The following is a 16,193-nucleotide window of genomic DNA, read 5'->3' on the forward strand; positions in this document are numbered from 1 at the left end:
TTAGAGTATTTTCACTATACACCCAGACAGGAAACAGGGCAAAAGCTTGTCCTCATGACAGGTGAAACAGAACTGGAACAGTTACCTCCCAGAACCCCACCGAGCAGATGTTAACCCCTGGCCCTGGTAACTAATGCTCCACCAAAAGATTAGGTTATGGGCTTAAAGCAGAGCCAGTCTCTTGTCAGCCCACACAAACAACAATGGCAAGTGGGGAACAGCTTGCACCCATTTCCATAAAGCTTTTCCACCTGCCCTTTCTTCCCATGATCCACCCTGACAAGCTTGGTCCGTGGGCAAAGCTAGCACTGTCGCCAGTGTCATATGCACTGTTAAATCTCCCTCAGCTATTTTGGGATCAATAGCCCATCACCAGCCACACATACAGTACACGCTCTCCAACACACACACACACACACACACACACGCGTGCTCTCACTTTCACTCAAGGCTATAGATAGAGGCTGGAGCTGTCTGGTTCAGTCTTGCCCTGTGTAAACGTGGCTAAAAATAGAATGAGGACTAATGAAATGCAGAGATTGTGAGGCACTTGATTAAAATGAAGACTTCCAGACAGGGATCCATTTCATTTACAATAACACAATGACCCTATTATGAGATAAGGATGTGCATAAACTATACATGAGCATAGACATGCTATAAGTGCTCAGCTTTATTTACAGAGATTTACAGTGCCTTTCATTTTGGAAATGGTCCGAGCCAAAAAGAATACTGATTATCTAAAGCTATAGAGGCCATTGACATGTTTGCTTGTTGGCATGACCAAGGTCACTAAACAAGGGAAATATATAGATCCTCCTAATTCACTAAAACAATAATCAATACCATTCACCAGATCGTCTTTGTAGCTATACAAACTAAAGAGTGAAAACAGTAACAGTAAACACAAACAAATTCAGTTAATGGTATATAAGCATTCTTAAATATTGTTAATCGACATTATTATTATTTTTTTATATATATATAAAATAGGGAAAACTAGAAAACTACTAGAAAAAATAGCCTCATATTCTGTTGATTCTAACTTTACTTTGACCCAAATGTATGTATATATATATACATATATATGATTTTTTGTTTTATGTATTTTTTTTATTTGTATTATTTTTATATGTGTGTGTGTGTGTATATATATATATATATCTATATATATATCATATATATATCTCTCTTATTAACATATTATTCCTGTCAAATAATATATATTCCCCATCAAATTCTTTTTTATGTATTTATGGCCGAATTAAAACACATTTGACAAATATTATTTTGGCAAAACTGACATGTTGTTTTTAGAAATATGACTGTTTCTTCTGTATTGGGTCAACCTGAGCCCCAGCAAAAATTACATTCTTGAAAAATGCACTAAACAAATATAAACAGACTGCTATAAACTGGCTGCTAGTGTGTACACTAATCAGAAAATGTTGTTTTACTAAACTTTTATTTTTAACTTTTTATTTTTATTAAAATGGCCATGGGGACTCTGAGACCCAACTAGATCATGAAGGCTAAAAAACAGTAAATAAATGTATTGCTTTTAAACATTATTTACAATGGAAATGTTCTTACAGTTTATATTACAGTGTACATGACCTTATTTGTTATAAGCAAAAGTTTTTAGATGCTGTTGGGTACAAATAATGGCTATTTAAATTAATTATTTTGTATTACATAATATATATTGCATTTGACTCTTTCAGTGCATCAAGGGCAAAATGAAAAGGGTAAGTGTCAATCACAGTCTACTGCAACCTGTTTGCTGCATCCCCCTTTGAGTCATCACTGGAGGAGCGGTCCCTCTGTCGTCATCACCTGACATTCACTTTCCTTCTCTTTGCTATAAGGGTTTATATTCGTCGTTTCTCTCAATCTAATGACTAATATGATAAACCCTTATGGTAAACATGCCAACCTGTCTGAGCAACTGTCAATACAGCACACTACTGGCAGCGTCTGTCAAGGTCAAGGAATGCACTTCAGAAACTAGGCTATTACAAATTCAATTGCGTCATCAAATGACTTTCTTACTCTTTTTAGTCTTGTGCGGATGGTTATAATAACACATCTGACTACCAATACAGACTTTCCAAGTTCTGAGTCCCCATAAACTCTTGTGTAAAAGTGATTTGTTTAAAAGTGACATGCATACAGGGTCAAAGCAATGCAGAAAATATTCAATACTATATTATGTACTGTATAATATATAGGCTACTATATATAGAATAATATGTTGTATATACTATTAAATAATTTCTGCATTCATTTGACTCTCTCTCTCCTCTTCTATGCAATAATAAAAGCAGCAACACCTGTCAAAGCACTACTGTACAGATGCAGGATGATCTAATGGAGTAAGTCGACGCGGTTTTTCGGTACCTGTGCGGGATGTGGCAGTCTGGTGTGCGTATCTTCTGCGCGGTGGCTTTGTCTCCCTCTCTTGCCTTTGTGAATCAAGCTCGCATTCCAGCTGCGATTCACTAATCTCCTAACGTTACTGCAGACAGCTTGAATCACCAATGACCGCCTCTCGGCATTCAAACGATGTTTGCTCTCAACCATACAGTCTATGCTCTCAACCCACTGATGACATACGGCGCGCCGAGCGCGGGGGGATTCAGGGACCAATAGCGTTCTCCTAAAAGCGAATATGCAAATCGGCGAAGTTACGTCAGAGATTTCGCCAGCTGGATGTTGCGGCGCTGTGACACGTTCAGCAGGTTGTTTTTAGTAAATGGGGTGCAGGGCAAAGCAGAGATTTCTCGAAATGATGTCTGTCAGACTCGAAATGGCACAGCACGAGTTGAATAGTGTGGTGAGCTGATTTAAAGCATATAAATTCGAATAAACACCTTGGGTGAGATAGTGTTTATGGGTAAATATTAATAGCCTAAAATAAAAGGGAAAAAGGAAACCTATTAATAGCCTATAATAAAAGTAAAAAAAAAGAAACCCTGCTGAAAGAAAGAGTCTAAACTGGTTTGCTGGTCTCCCAGTCTGATCAGACTGTTCTAGGGTCACCAACATTACATTATGAAAGTGTTATTTTACATTTTAATAATATGTCACAAAATTACAGGCCACAAAACCAGCTTTTAAGACCTGCGAAAAAAATTTTTTCAGCAGAGGCTCCTTTTATATTATTATTATCATTATTATTATTATTTAGCGGTCAAATCTTTACATAATGTAATGTTTAAAATCTACGAAAGCTCAATTATGTGACTAAATGCATATTATGTATATTATATATTTTTTTTATATCTTACGTCTGTCATTAATAATGTCTAGTCATTTAAACAAGGTGAGTTGACATCACCAGTTTACCTCATTATAATCTAACTATAGGGTTAAATCACATGTCATATCATCATACATATGACCCTCTTCATGTGTCAAGGGAAGTTTCTGTGTAAAAATATAAAGGATTCACAGGACAATGATCATTTCAGAGATGCAAAAAGTGTGTGTGTTTTTTGTGTATTAGTATTTGTGTCAATGGATATTAAATGACATTGTATGAAGGAACAGGAATGCTAATGTTTCATTTTGTTACATCACACCACTTTCGAGTCTAGTATCCATGTTTATCATTGGCATTCTGCTAAACATCTCAGGAATGTTGTGCTTGAGGAGTCTTTGATTTCGCAAAGTAGGCCATGCTCCTGGATCCAACATCCTAGATGGTCCTGGAAAAAACGATCCTATCCAATCAGATTTCAAGGTTAGGCTATGTTTGTTTGACAGGAATGCTGTTCCATGGACCATGACCAACAAAAGATGATGCCTGCTTAACAAAATCACAGTCACATGGTTGTTAAGTCAATTGAAATATAAAGAAGGAAACTTTTGCAGCAAAACATGTTCTTTATTGAAACACAATTAAACTTGTTATTTATTGAAATGCACATTGCAAAGTAGCACAAAGGGTTTTCTTCTTCCAAATGTTTACAATACCAATGATTAATTCAAGCAAGTACATCTTCATATTGAATTCATGTAAACATTCTATTTGCCTTGCAAATTAAAGATGCTTGCATCCCAGCACATAAACTTACTCCATGTAACTTATGTCATGTAATATTATGTAATATTATCCAAATATGAGTGTACACAGATGCAGTAAAGAATTTACAGACTACAAGACAGATGTGTTTTATAGAAACAATCCTTTTCACCACTGCAGAAAAAGAAGCACAGTGTTTATACACGTAATAATGTGTTTACATATTTCTGCTTCACAAAATAGAACCTCCTCTTAGTTATATTGTCTATAAACTTTGTCTTTACTTTGTCCATTTAATGCACAAGATGTTTAGCTGTAATATATGACTGAAGTGGTATTAGGCAACACATTTTGTTTATTTCATACATCCTGAAAATGATGAAGTCTCTCAGTCCAGGAAAGGAATTTCCACAACCTCATGCTTTCTGATATATATATAACCTCTATTATGCCATTAGTTATTCAAGAGGTTGACCCAATAAAACTGAAATATATATAAAAGCTAATATCCTAAATGACCTTTAGCGTTGTATGATTTTCTGGTTTTCTTTAGAGGGATATAGTATTTGCCTGTGTCCAGGTCACTGTTTAACATTCAGCATGATGTTTCAAACCTCTGAAGCTCAGCTCAGGATATGCGGTTGATCTCTGCAACTCTTATGTCAAGACTGTCAACAAAGCTCTAAAGCAGTAGCACAGCCCTCTGAACATGAGCGCTCTATCTATGCTTGTATCTCACTGTACAGGGTCCGTCTGGCTGCTGGGTTCCCACCAAATGCAGAGGGCTCTACAAGAACCAGATACACATATTTATCAAGTCCACATAAATATAATATACAACGCTAGTAAGTATTCAGATATTCTTTATATGTATACATTTCTTTGCATTGCATGCAAAATATAAAATCAGATTGCATCTGCAAACAAATGATTCAACTTTTCTAAGCCATTTTTGGTTTTATCCAAATATCTATATATCTAATATAATCCTGCTCAAATGTTTGGGGTTGTTAAGATATTTTAAATGTTTTTGAAAGAAGTCTCTTGCTTTTATTTGATAAAACTACACTAAAACAGTAATATTGTGAAGTACATTATTGCGAATTAAAATAACTGGTGTTTATTTTAATATATTTTAAAGTGTAATTTATTCCTGTGATAGCAAAGCTGAATTTTCAGCATCCATTACTCCAGTCTTCAGAGTCAGATGATCCTTTAGAAATCATTCTAATATGCTGATTTGCTGTTTAAGAAACATTTCTTATTATTTTCAATTGTTCTGCCTGGGTTTGATAAAACTTAAAAAGTATAAAAGTATTTATCAATTTATTAAGCATTTATCAAGTTGCTGTAAAAAATAAAATCTGCCTCCAAAAGTATACATTTATGACAAATAAAATAGATGAATGCATGATTCATATCTAGATCCACGTTCCTAGTATGAACTTTGTTGGTGGGCGAAATTTACAAAGCTATTTTTGGTCAGGCCTGAGAATTGCAAGGGTAAAGAGCAGGACGCTGCTTAGGCATTAGATTGGGCCGTTGTTGGGTAAATACTGCCATAGGAACACATCTGGAAATGATTAACCTAATGCCTACTTTGAAGTCATCTCTTTCAAGGCTTATTTACCATTCTCCATTATATTAAAGTGTAATTTATTCCTGTGATAGCAAAGCTGAATTTTCAGCATCCATTACTCCAGTCTTCAGAGTCAGATGATCCTTTAGAAATCATTCTAATATGCTGATTTGCTGTTTAAGAAACATTTCTTATTATTTTCAATGTAGATACATTGATAAATTTTTTCAAGGCTTTTTGGTCAATATAAAGTTCAAAAGAACAGCATATATATTAAATAGATTTTTTGTAATATTATAAAAGTTTTTCGATCAATTTAATGCATCCTTGCTGAATAAAAGTATTAATTTCTTTTAAAAAATTATAAGATGAATGCATGATTCATATCTAGATCCACGTTCCTAGTATGAACTTTGTTGGTGGGCGAAATTTACAAAGCTATTTTTGGTCAGGCCTGAGAATTGCAAGGGTAAAGAGCAGGACGCTGCTTAGGCATTAGATTGGGCCGTTGTTGGGTAAATACTGCCATAGGAACACATCTGGAAATGATTAACCTAATGCCTACTTTGAAGTCATCTCTTTCAAGGCTTATTTACCATTCTCCATTGGACGTTACTCTTTCTCAGGCCACTTACCGGTTTGGGCACTGGATCCAGCGGGATGAATTCAAACTTGTAGAGGATGAGGGCCACAAACATATGCAATTCCATAACGGCGTACCACCTGTTGACACAATAAATAACAAGTGCTTATTGTTGTTTCTTTCATTTTCATGTCCTCTTTCTCATTAAGAAAATGTTCTAGATTCAAACTCATTTTACTGAAGTGCTCATCACTTCACAAGCCAGCTTGAATAGCACTATGTGTATTAGTATTCTGATGGAATATTGCATGCTGTCTAGCTGCCATTGCACCCTCCCTCGGGTGCTGCCGAACACTGGGAAAACTGTGATTTATATTGCAGGTAGAAAAGCAAAATGTGAATGAACGTCTTGTTTTGCGTTCAAATTCCAGGTGCATTCATAGCCACTGTGGCCTTGTTTGGAGGCGGATAGGGGCATTTTAGGTGAATTGAAGTGAAAGAATTAAGGCACGGAGAATAAGATGGTTCCTGGTTGAGACACAGAAAGGAATAATAATAATAATATAATTATTATTATCATTACAAAGTCTGCCTCATGACAATGTGACATTTGAATGCAAAGTTGGTAGATGTGGATTGAATATTTCAGTGGCATTTGAAATTATTCTAGAGAGAATGTATAGTCCACACATGTTTATATGCATAATGGAGAATACATTTTATATATATTTTTATATTTGTTTAAATAATTCATTATTTGCTTTAATTAATTAATTAATGTATTATTTATTTGTAGCTTTTATAATTTTTTTATTATAAAAATTATTATTAACCCTCTGGTGCTGCTCACGTGGGAGTCAAAAATGAAATAATTTCAATGAATGAATGTACTTGATTTTAGTTTCATAATGTTTTTTTTATTAATAATTTGTGTTTTTAGAGGATTTTATGGTACTAAATTATATTTATAGAATAGTTATGATCCATTAATTACCTGTTAACCACTTTTTGAGCAAAGACCTGAAAATGAAATTTTCAACGTATAAACTGTCATGAATCTTGAATGCTTTGGACTTAAGTTTGCTCTATTTTTAAAGATGTGGCAGTTAATTCTGGAAAAGTTTAAAAAGTGAAACTAAAAATAGTTATTGAAGTTTGTTTATTATTGTGAAAAATGTACAAAAATACTATTTTTAATTTTTACTACTATTTTTTTTTTTTTTTCAAAACATGTTTTAAGTGCTTGAACCCCTGTTGAAAATGATCTTTTAGTAAGATTTTGTTTGGGCACAGTACCAAGTGTTTCCAGGTGTTTTCCAATTCACTTCCTATTCATTTCCATTGTGTTGTTCACATAGCAAGTGCCAAAACCTTTACCAAGTTCCATACCCTTGACGGGGGGGACCATTAACATTTTTGGTCAAAAATTACCAAACAGCAGCAGAGGGTTAAAAACAAACCTTCATCTCCCTTTTTCTCTATATTACTCGACCTCTCTCTTACTTCTGTTTCTCCCTCTCATATATTCCCAGACTGATAAACGTAGATGCATCTGTTCTGGAGGGTTTTGAAAGGTCACTGGTCTGTGCCTATGCTTTTGATCTTCCTGTGCAGCTGGGAAAGTTCTCCCAGTCTTTATAAAGCTCTATTAATGTCATTCTGACCCCAGCCGCACACTCCCCAGGGCCTTCATGATGTCATCAGTAGGGGCCCAAAGGGCTGGGACATTAGGGCCAAGAATGCTCAGTACAACATAAAAGCAGTGCCATGAATCTATATCAACATGGCAGTATACCAGGAATGGAGTCATAGTGCACACTATCAATAATGCAGCTATATGATTTACAAGTATCGCCTGTAATTCGAATCACACCCTGACAAAGTTCTTGTGGGTAACAGCTATGAACTTTTTTGTGCCAGTCTCAGTAAATAACCTAAGGGAACTGACATTCTCAGCAATAGACCCAAAGGGGAAAGATAGGCTGGTGCAGCTTGTGGCATTTGCTATAGGCCAAGTTCAGCCCATAGTGTTCCTGCTACAGGCCAAAGACCAAACCACCAAACCTTGCTAAAAGGCAAAAATGGCCCCCGACTCACCAAAGGTGCTTCCAAATATCAAACTCTGCTTTTATTATGTTTTAAATTTAAAAAAAAGTATATTCTTTTTATAATGATCAAAATGGAGAATGCAGCCCCGTTTACAGTTAAAAGAGCCAATTTCCTTTATCATATCACCTGTTTGTTTACTCTAAACCACAAGAGCATTAGCTGAACCGGCCTGCACAAAGCCTTTTTTGCAAGATTTAACCTAGAGAAGCTTTTGATAAGTATAATACCATTCCTGTCAGATTTTATTGCTAAATAAAATTTTACTGCTTACTTAAACATAATCTTGACTGACATTTTTATATATTTAGGTCTTTCCCTACGGGAAGAAATGCAACCGGGTCAGATGTGCATGGTTTGAAAACCCAAACATCTCTGAACTGACTTCATGAATTATGTAACATGTTCAATTGTGTTATTTGAGCAAAGTTCAGTAAAGTTCAAAACCAGCTGTCCAGGGAAAAAGAAACAAAATGCACAAAGAAAAAAATATAGTGTACATGATGATTACTTTGTATAAACACAAGAGTTTTTCTAACCTTCCTGGGCACTGATTTTTCCCCCCTCCAAATGCCACAAACCCTCCAAGTGGACATTCTTTTCTAAATCTGCCTTTTCCCATCGTTGCTGTGGGAAGAAAAGTTTCATTAAAAATAATCCACTCAGGCGTGGGCCAGTCCAGAATATACCATTTGAGCCTGTCTTCCAGCACTCTAAGATTTAATTTAATAAGACATATTTACAGTAATTTCTGAACAGTAACTCTCTATGCAATGTCCATCTGTTCACTAATTTGGCTTTATTGTGGGAATAAATCAATAATTGCTCCTGAGTTGCATCAACAAACCTAGAAGTCTTTTGAACTGGTCAAAAAGTCCAATCTTCCAAGGTTTTCATAGATTCAAAACAATTTGTATATAGATTTCCGATGTAAAAGACCACTGAATGTCCATTTAGTCAGCAACCATATCTATCCATTGTGTAAAATATTAAGGAAAATGCAGAAAGTGCCCATCGTTCCTGTGGGAAGAAAAGTTTCATTAAAAATAATCCACTCAGGCGTGGGTCAGTCCAGAATATACCATTTGAGCCTGTCTTCCAGCACTCTAAGATTTAATTTAATAAGACATATTTACAGTAATTTCTGAACAGTAACTCTCTATGCAATGTCCATCTGTTCACTAATTTGGCTTTATTGTGGGAATAAATCAATAATTGCTCCTGAGTTGCATCAACAAACCTAGAAGTCTTTTGAACTGGTCAAAAAGTCCAATCTTCCAAGGTTTTCATAGATTCAAAACAATTTGTATATAGATTTCCGATGTAAAAGACCACTGAATGTCCATTTAGTCAGCAACCATATCTATCCATTGTGTAAAATATTAAGGAAAATGCAGAAAGTGACCCTTGAATGCACTCTTTACACACATTTAAGTGCATTTCCACTGCAAAGAAGAGAGTTGCTTTGAAACTAAACATATCTTTAGCTAAAAACAGTATTTAAAGCATTTAGATGTAGGTCTAACCCAGTCTCTGTGAGCTGTGCTATTTCCTTCAAGACATTAGCAGACAGAAGTGTAATGGAATCTCTATAGGTGTTTGCCGGAAGGTTAATTGTGAAGATAACTGTCAGGCCTTCCTTGAACACATACAGACCTATTATTCCTGTTTTAATGGTGCACAGCTGGAGTTTTCAAGCACATTGTGACCAGCACTCTGCAGCTTGCCAGACAAAATGCAAGGAGGAAGCTTTATTGAAAGAAAATACTAATAAAAGAGATGCCGATTCCATCATAGAGCAAAACAAACTACGTAATAAAAAAAAAATCAAAAAGTACAGGAACATTTGATAGTAAAGCACTTTACCTGCTGTAAAAAAGCATTTTATGAGCATGTGTCTTGTGTCTATTTTATTTTGGTTTATAGAGGAATTTGTGTTAACCTCATCCTGTGGCTGAAGTCATTCAGAAGGGTGAAGTTACTCACAGGTTTGAAATCTTCCGGGTCTGGGAAATACTTGGGGTTTCGGTGAGAGACAACATCAGCATGTCTCCAGGTGGGATAACATAATTCTGAAAAGCAGAAAACATGCATGGAGTTGTTTTAGCTGAGAATTAAGCCTGGTAATGTTTGCTTTGTAGCCTGTGTGAGTCAAAGGGCAGATCTCAATATACTAATATATAATTATTAATATATAGCTCTATATATACTGTACAGCCTGCACTTATGGACCTATGCATAAAAACACTGAAATGAAATGCATTGTGCGCTGAATAATCTGTTATGGCTGACCTGTAATTTGAGAGGCCGCACTACTTTACGAGTGATGGCTCCAGGGGCCCTCAGCCGAATGGCTTCCATGATACACCACTTCACATATGGCATGTGCTGTAAGTCATCTAGGGTCACCTTTGTCTTCTCCTTGTCTTGAATGCAAAGCAAACACACAAGCACTAAGTGACTATCCATAGCTTTAAGTACTACTGATGTGTGCTTAAGAGAAAGTTTAATGCAGTAACAACGCTGGGATAGATCTGGTTAAACAGCACAGTGAAACACATTTTTATACTTGTATTTAACTCTCATGTGCTCTTGTGTTGTGCACATAAAGGAGCATAAATGCACCTCTATATGCAATATGCAAATCATGTTTACTAGTGATGAAAATTTGTCATATACTAACAGATTTAATGCATAAATGTTCTGTAAGACTTGTTAAAGACAATGCATGACAGTTTGCTGTCCTCTAGTGGATCTTGAGGAAAGTTTAAAATATAAGAGGTCTCACAATGCTGAATATATATATATATATATATATATATGTATATATAGGTATATACATATATATATATTTGCCTGTGTGAACTGTGTGGGTATTATTGAAATTCTATTTGTTTATTTATTTACATAAAGTATCATGATTTCCACAAAATTATTAAGCAGGAAAATTGTTTTCAACATTGATAATGATGAGAAATATTTCTAGAACACTAAATCTGCATATTAGAATGATTTCTGAAGGATCATGTGACACTGAAGACTGGCGTAATGTTGTCATCACAGGAATAAATTACATTTTATTAAAATATATTTCACAATATCACTGCTTTTACTGTATTTTTGATTAAATACATGCAGCCTTGGTGAGTCAAAAATATAGAAAATCTTACAGACCCTAAATTTTTAAATGATAGTACATACTGTTAGTTGATATTTATACTGAAAGCAGTTAATGAATTCAGTCTGGGTGGGGCTTTACAAGTTGAAAACCATTGGTTTTGAGATATTGGTTTTACCTTGGTCTCTGAGGGCAGCGTTGATCTGATCCACTGCAATCTTGTATGCTTTAGGATTGGCCAAAATAAAAGCAATGACCCAAAATGTAATCTAGAATAAAGTTAAAACATTAGTTCTCAGCAACATTCTGTTCAATGTCAAATCTGAGTTAACACATAGAAAGATACAGTGTAATAGCACTAGAATAAACCTCTCACTTACTGGTATAGCATTTGCCAGGGAAGCCCAAAGTAAAAGTAAACCATAATTGGGTAGATATCTGTCACTTATTGCAGTAGCCAGGTGCTGTAGTAAAGTCTAAGGAGAAACGGTGACAGATCAGAAACTTTTTGGATTTTTATTAAACAATGGCCAAATACAGCAGATAGATTTCTAATATTATGCTGATTCCATAATCAAAAATCTAAAATTATGTATGATTATGAACAAAATTGTAAAACTTCAAATGTCATATAGTCCTACAAAAGAGGCTTAGAAGCCTGATGGAAACTCTTTAGCTCCCTCTATTGGTGCAAACATGTTTATAAATGTACACATTCAACAGACCAATAAGAAAGATTTAGTTCGGCATTAAACTCTATTCTATGTGTTTCAAGATCAACATCAGTAACAACAGTAATCCATGCACAATTCCAGTCCATCAATTAACGTCTTGTTAAGTGAAAAGCTGCATGTCTGTAAAAAAACAAATCCATCATCAATAAGTTTTTACCATCAAACCGTTACTTCCGCGAGTCTTCTATAATATTGTTTTCACCAGTGAAATTTTAACTTGTCTGAATCAGGAGAGAAATATGCACAAATCAAGCACTGTTTACAAGTGAAAACAGTCCAAACAACAGTCCAAATATGTTGGTGGATTTTGATATGAGAGGACAACAGATGGACTTTTTTACTGGAGGAAGCATTATTATAGATTATGGACTTGTATTTTGGCCAGAAGCAATGGATTAAAATTAAAATGCCTTATTGATGAATTCATTTCTTACAAAAATGCCGCTTTTCACTTCGCAAAACATTGATTGATGGACTGGAGTCGTGTGGATTATTGTGATGTTTCTATCAGCTGAATGGACTCTCATTCTGACGGCACCCATTCACTGCAGAGGATCCATTGGTGAGCAAATGATGTACTGTGAATTTCTCAAAATGGGGGTTTCAAGGTTTTACATTTTCACCTGATCCCCATAAAGGCCATCGTTGTCTTTTATCATGTGGAGCAGTTTAGATTACCTATATTACCTTTCCATCATTCTCACTGTAGAGGGTCTCCTGTGATTTGATAGCCATATTTCTCAGCAGAGAAAGGAGCCATTGCTTTGAGTTTGCCCATTCCCTGAAGACACAAAAGGTGCATCCTTTAACTCTTTGGCTATAGATGTTTTGAATGTATTTCAACAGAAATACAGTATATGCTGATATACAAGGCCTTTTTAGTTGATTATTTTTCAAGTAACTTATAAACATGATTCAGAAGACTAATTGTGTTTCATAATTGCAGCTTTCAGTAATATTGTGGCAGTAGCACTCACATACATCAAGAACATGTCTGGGAGTTGGGAGCCGTATTCAAATCCTTCATCATAGGTTGTGAACTTCTCCTGGAACTCCTGCCTGGTGAGGGCGTTACTAGGAGAGTTACATCGGCCCAGTAAGTTGCTCATTACTGCTGGATACATAACACTCCTGAAAACAAGTATAATACAGTTTTCAAGAAATAAATTACTTGAAATTATCTAATTACATTACAAGATTTATGTTGATGAATTATAGTGTATTACACTGCGCTGCATCATATTTGCTGAATGAAATCCAATACTTGTTTTTTACTAATTTTGGTGTGCGGAATTCAAAAATAGTGCCTGTTTTCCCTCAAGCATGACACACTTTCTTACAAAATAAGATGTGGATTTCATAGCATTTTTGCTTTCGACAACCATTAAGGTGGGATTCAATCCCTTAACAACAGAAAAAATGGCCACAAAGAAGACATGATTCTACTGTTTGTTCAATTCTCAATTTCCACATGTATGTATGAGTCTGAGGACATTATTTTATGCCAAATTCTGATTTCAATGTTAGAATTATGGCCAGTGACAGAAGAAAATGCAAACATGACCCAGATGTTTTCTGATACATCTATGGGTGTTTTACTACATCCAAACAATGACAGAAAATTACAGATTTTGTGGGGAAAAAGTATTTATAAACGTGTTTATGTTAAGTTCTTTGACATTAAATGGAGTATTTGAATATATTTTCCCACTCCATTGCAGACTAAGTTAAATTATACATTTTGAATACTTTTTGTAATTTTTGACATTTAACTGCTTTGGTTATTTTGATAAATGCATTCTAGCTGATACATTTGTAATTGCTGTACATTATGGAAAGTTCTAATATTTTTTAACCCAGCATTATCAAATTAGATAATATTAGGCTTTTTTTGCAAATCAGCAGAATTTTGTTATAGCTTAGTTATACTCTACATATCATAATCTATTGATATACAGTGGCATTATTAAGCACAGAATTTCCCTTTTTGTGTGTTAAGTTGCTGCGAAATGTATGGAAGGCAAGTCTACTGTTTTCTAAGGGGAACTTTAGCACAATGTAAATAATTAATGTAAGAAGACTATACTTGATGAGTTCATTCAGCTGTCCAGATCCTTCACTTCCAAGGTTCTCCAAATGGTCATTCAATTCTTCACAGAGATGAGCGGAGAGCATTGCCGTGTTGCCTGGAGTCAGTCTGCCCTTGATTACGGTGGCACAGGTTGGGTGGGTTTTGTAGAAACAATCTTTGCTGATTGAAGCTGGACAGGAACCCAAGGTCAACATTATCACATTATCACAGACTATTGTACTGATGACGTTCAATCATCAGCAGTATTGAAAATAAGTCAGTCAAGGACAGTAATAAATCATCTCATTGAGTTCAGAGTCTAAGGTCATGTATAAGAGAGTAATGGAGTAGCTTTAGCAATCAGTTATAAATCTAAACCTTTACCACGAGTATTGTACCTGTGTTGTGAACAGCTTCTTGCACTGCTTGTTCAAAATCAACATCTTTAGAGGTGAAAAAAGCTCGGAAATCCTCATTTAGGGTCACAAATGTCAGTCTCTTCCCAGCAGCTACAACAGTGAAAACTGGTCCATACTAGGAGAACAAATTTTTTAAAGAAATTAAGCTTTATTATTTCTATTTTATACAAATGATTAAATCTTATATTAAGATGCAAATTAAGTGAAAAAAAATACAGTACAAAAACAGGCAATTAAATACATTTATGCAGTGACCTCCCCCCCAGAGAACCTTAAAAGACTTGAAAGCACTCGTTTTTTGTGTGATTTCTTGCATTGGCACTGGCAGAAGCAATTACTGAATTTTAGAGCAGTTGTCTATTCAGCAAACCTCTCATTATCTCCCATGCTTTCAGAGAACTGGCACAGCAGTGCCCAGAACAAAAATTGTGTCAAAAAGAGCCACTGTGTGCGGCTTTTGTCCTAGTTGCATAAATTAGTGGTGCTGAACTGAACTGTCTTCAAACTCGGTTAGTATGGCACAGCTCAAAAACAAAACATGGCAACATCAGCCACAGGGCTCCAGCATAGCGTCTGGGTAATATTGTTGTAGATGCTAATGAAAGTATTGAAAGTATAAACAGCCAGCCATCACAATCAATCAATAGGCAAGCAGCATGGTAAAGCAAAGATATGTAGTTTAAATATAAAGTCTGAAGGCAAATTTTCTAATATTGTTTATATTGATCATAGTAATAATAATGTGCTGTTAATTTTAAGAGAACGTGTAAAATATATAACTATATTGACAATCGGTTACTTTTAAAAACTCTCCTCTAAAAATCAAATTATCACACTGCACGTTTACATTTTTGTACAGTAGGTGAGTGCAACAGGTTCATCAAAATTTGCAGGGGACGAGCTAGACTTCTGGACCCATTGGCAGACCAACCCTGTATGATTTATGCCAAAAACTGTTATCAGCCTTTTAAATACATTTTATATTTAATTTACATAACTAATGTTCTGGGGGAACATGTTGAAATCCCTGAACTCAAATGTCTGAAATTCCACTGTACTGTGATTTGCATAAATAAAAATTATATGCAAATCTTATATGAAAAAAATCTATATGCATGCAAATCATCTAGAGACTATACAGTTATGATTCTTTATTCAAGTAATTTCACAATGGGCACACTTACTTTGGCTCTGGCTTTCTGGATGAAATGCAAAGGTGCTTTGCCAAACTCAAAAGCAGCACCAAACCAAGGTATCCAACCTCTTATACATGGAGGAGCATTAGGATGACTTCTTTTGCCAAAGAGAAGATGAAAAGAAATAATCACAGTAATCACAGTCAAAATTAAAGTAATCCATTCCATTGTAACCTAGAGTCCAATGATGCTCATCTGGAGCGCATATGATGAGTCTGTGTCAAAAGGTCCTGTTAACATATCTGATAACAAACACTGATCAGCGGTCACCTATCAGATCGGCATCCCTCATTGCGAATGATCATCAGTGCCATGAAACTAAATCCTCCCACCACACCGCTAACCCCTCCCACTATGAAC

General features: G+C 35.3%; 1 protein-coding gene and 1 pseudogene across 1 annotated transcript in view; both read right to left on the reverse strand.

Annotated features, from left to right (window-relative positions):
* Window positions 1-2,638, reverse strand: part of LOC107716976 (calcipressin-2-like) — a 57,445-nt gene extending 54,807 nt beyond the window's left edge. Inside the window, exon 1 of the mRNA XM_016523620.1 lies at window positions 2,401-2,638. The gene's annotated coding sequence lies outside the window, so the exon portion shown is untranslated. The remainder of the gene's footprint in view (window positions 1-2,400) is intronic.
* A 1,638-nt stretch (window positions 2,639-4,276) lies between these two features.
* LOC107716742 (24-hydroxycholesterol 7-alpha-hydroxylase-like) lies at window positions 4,277-16,001 on the reverse strand (annotated as a pseudogene).
* Between the last annotated feature and the right edge of the window lie 192 nt (window positions 16,002-16,193).

The sequence above is a fragment of the Sinocyclocheilus rhinocerous genome, unplaced genomic scaffold (genome assembly GCF_001515625.1).
Source record: "Sinocyclocheilus rhinocerous isolate Xijiao unplaced genomic scaffold, SAMN03320098_v1.1 scaffold1874, whole genome shotgun sequence".
Classification (NCBI taxonomy): Eukaryota; Metazoa; Chordata; class Actinopteri; order Cypriniformes; family Cyprinidae; genus Sinocyclocheilus; species Sinocyclocheilus rhinocerous.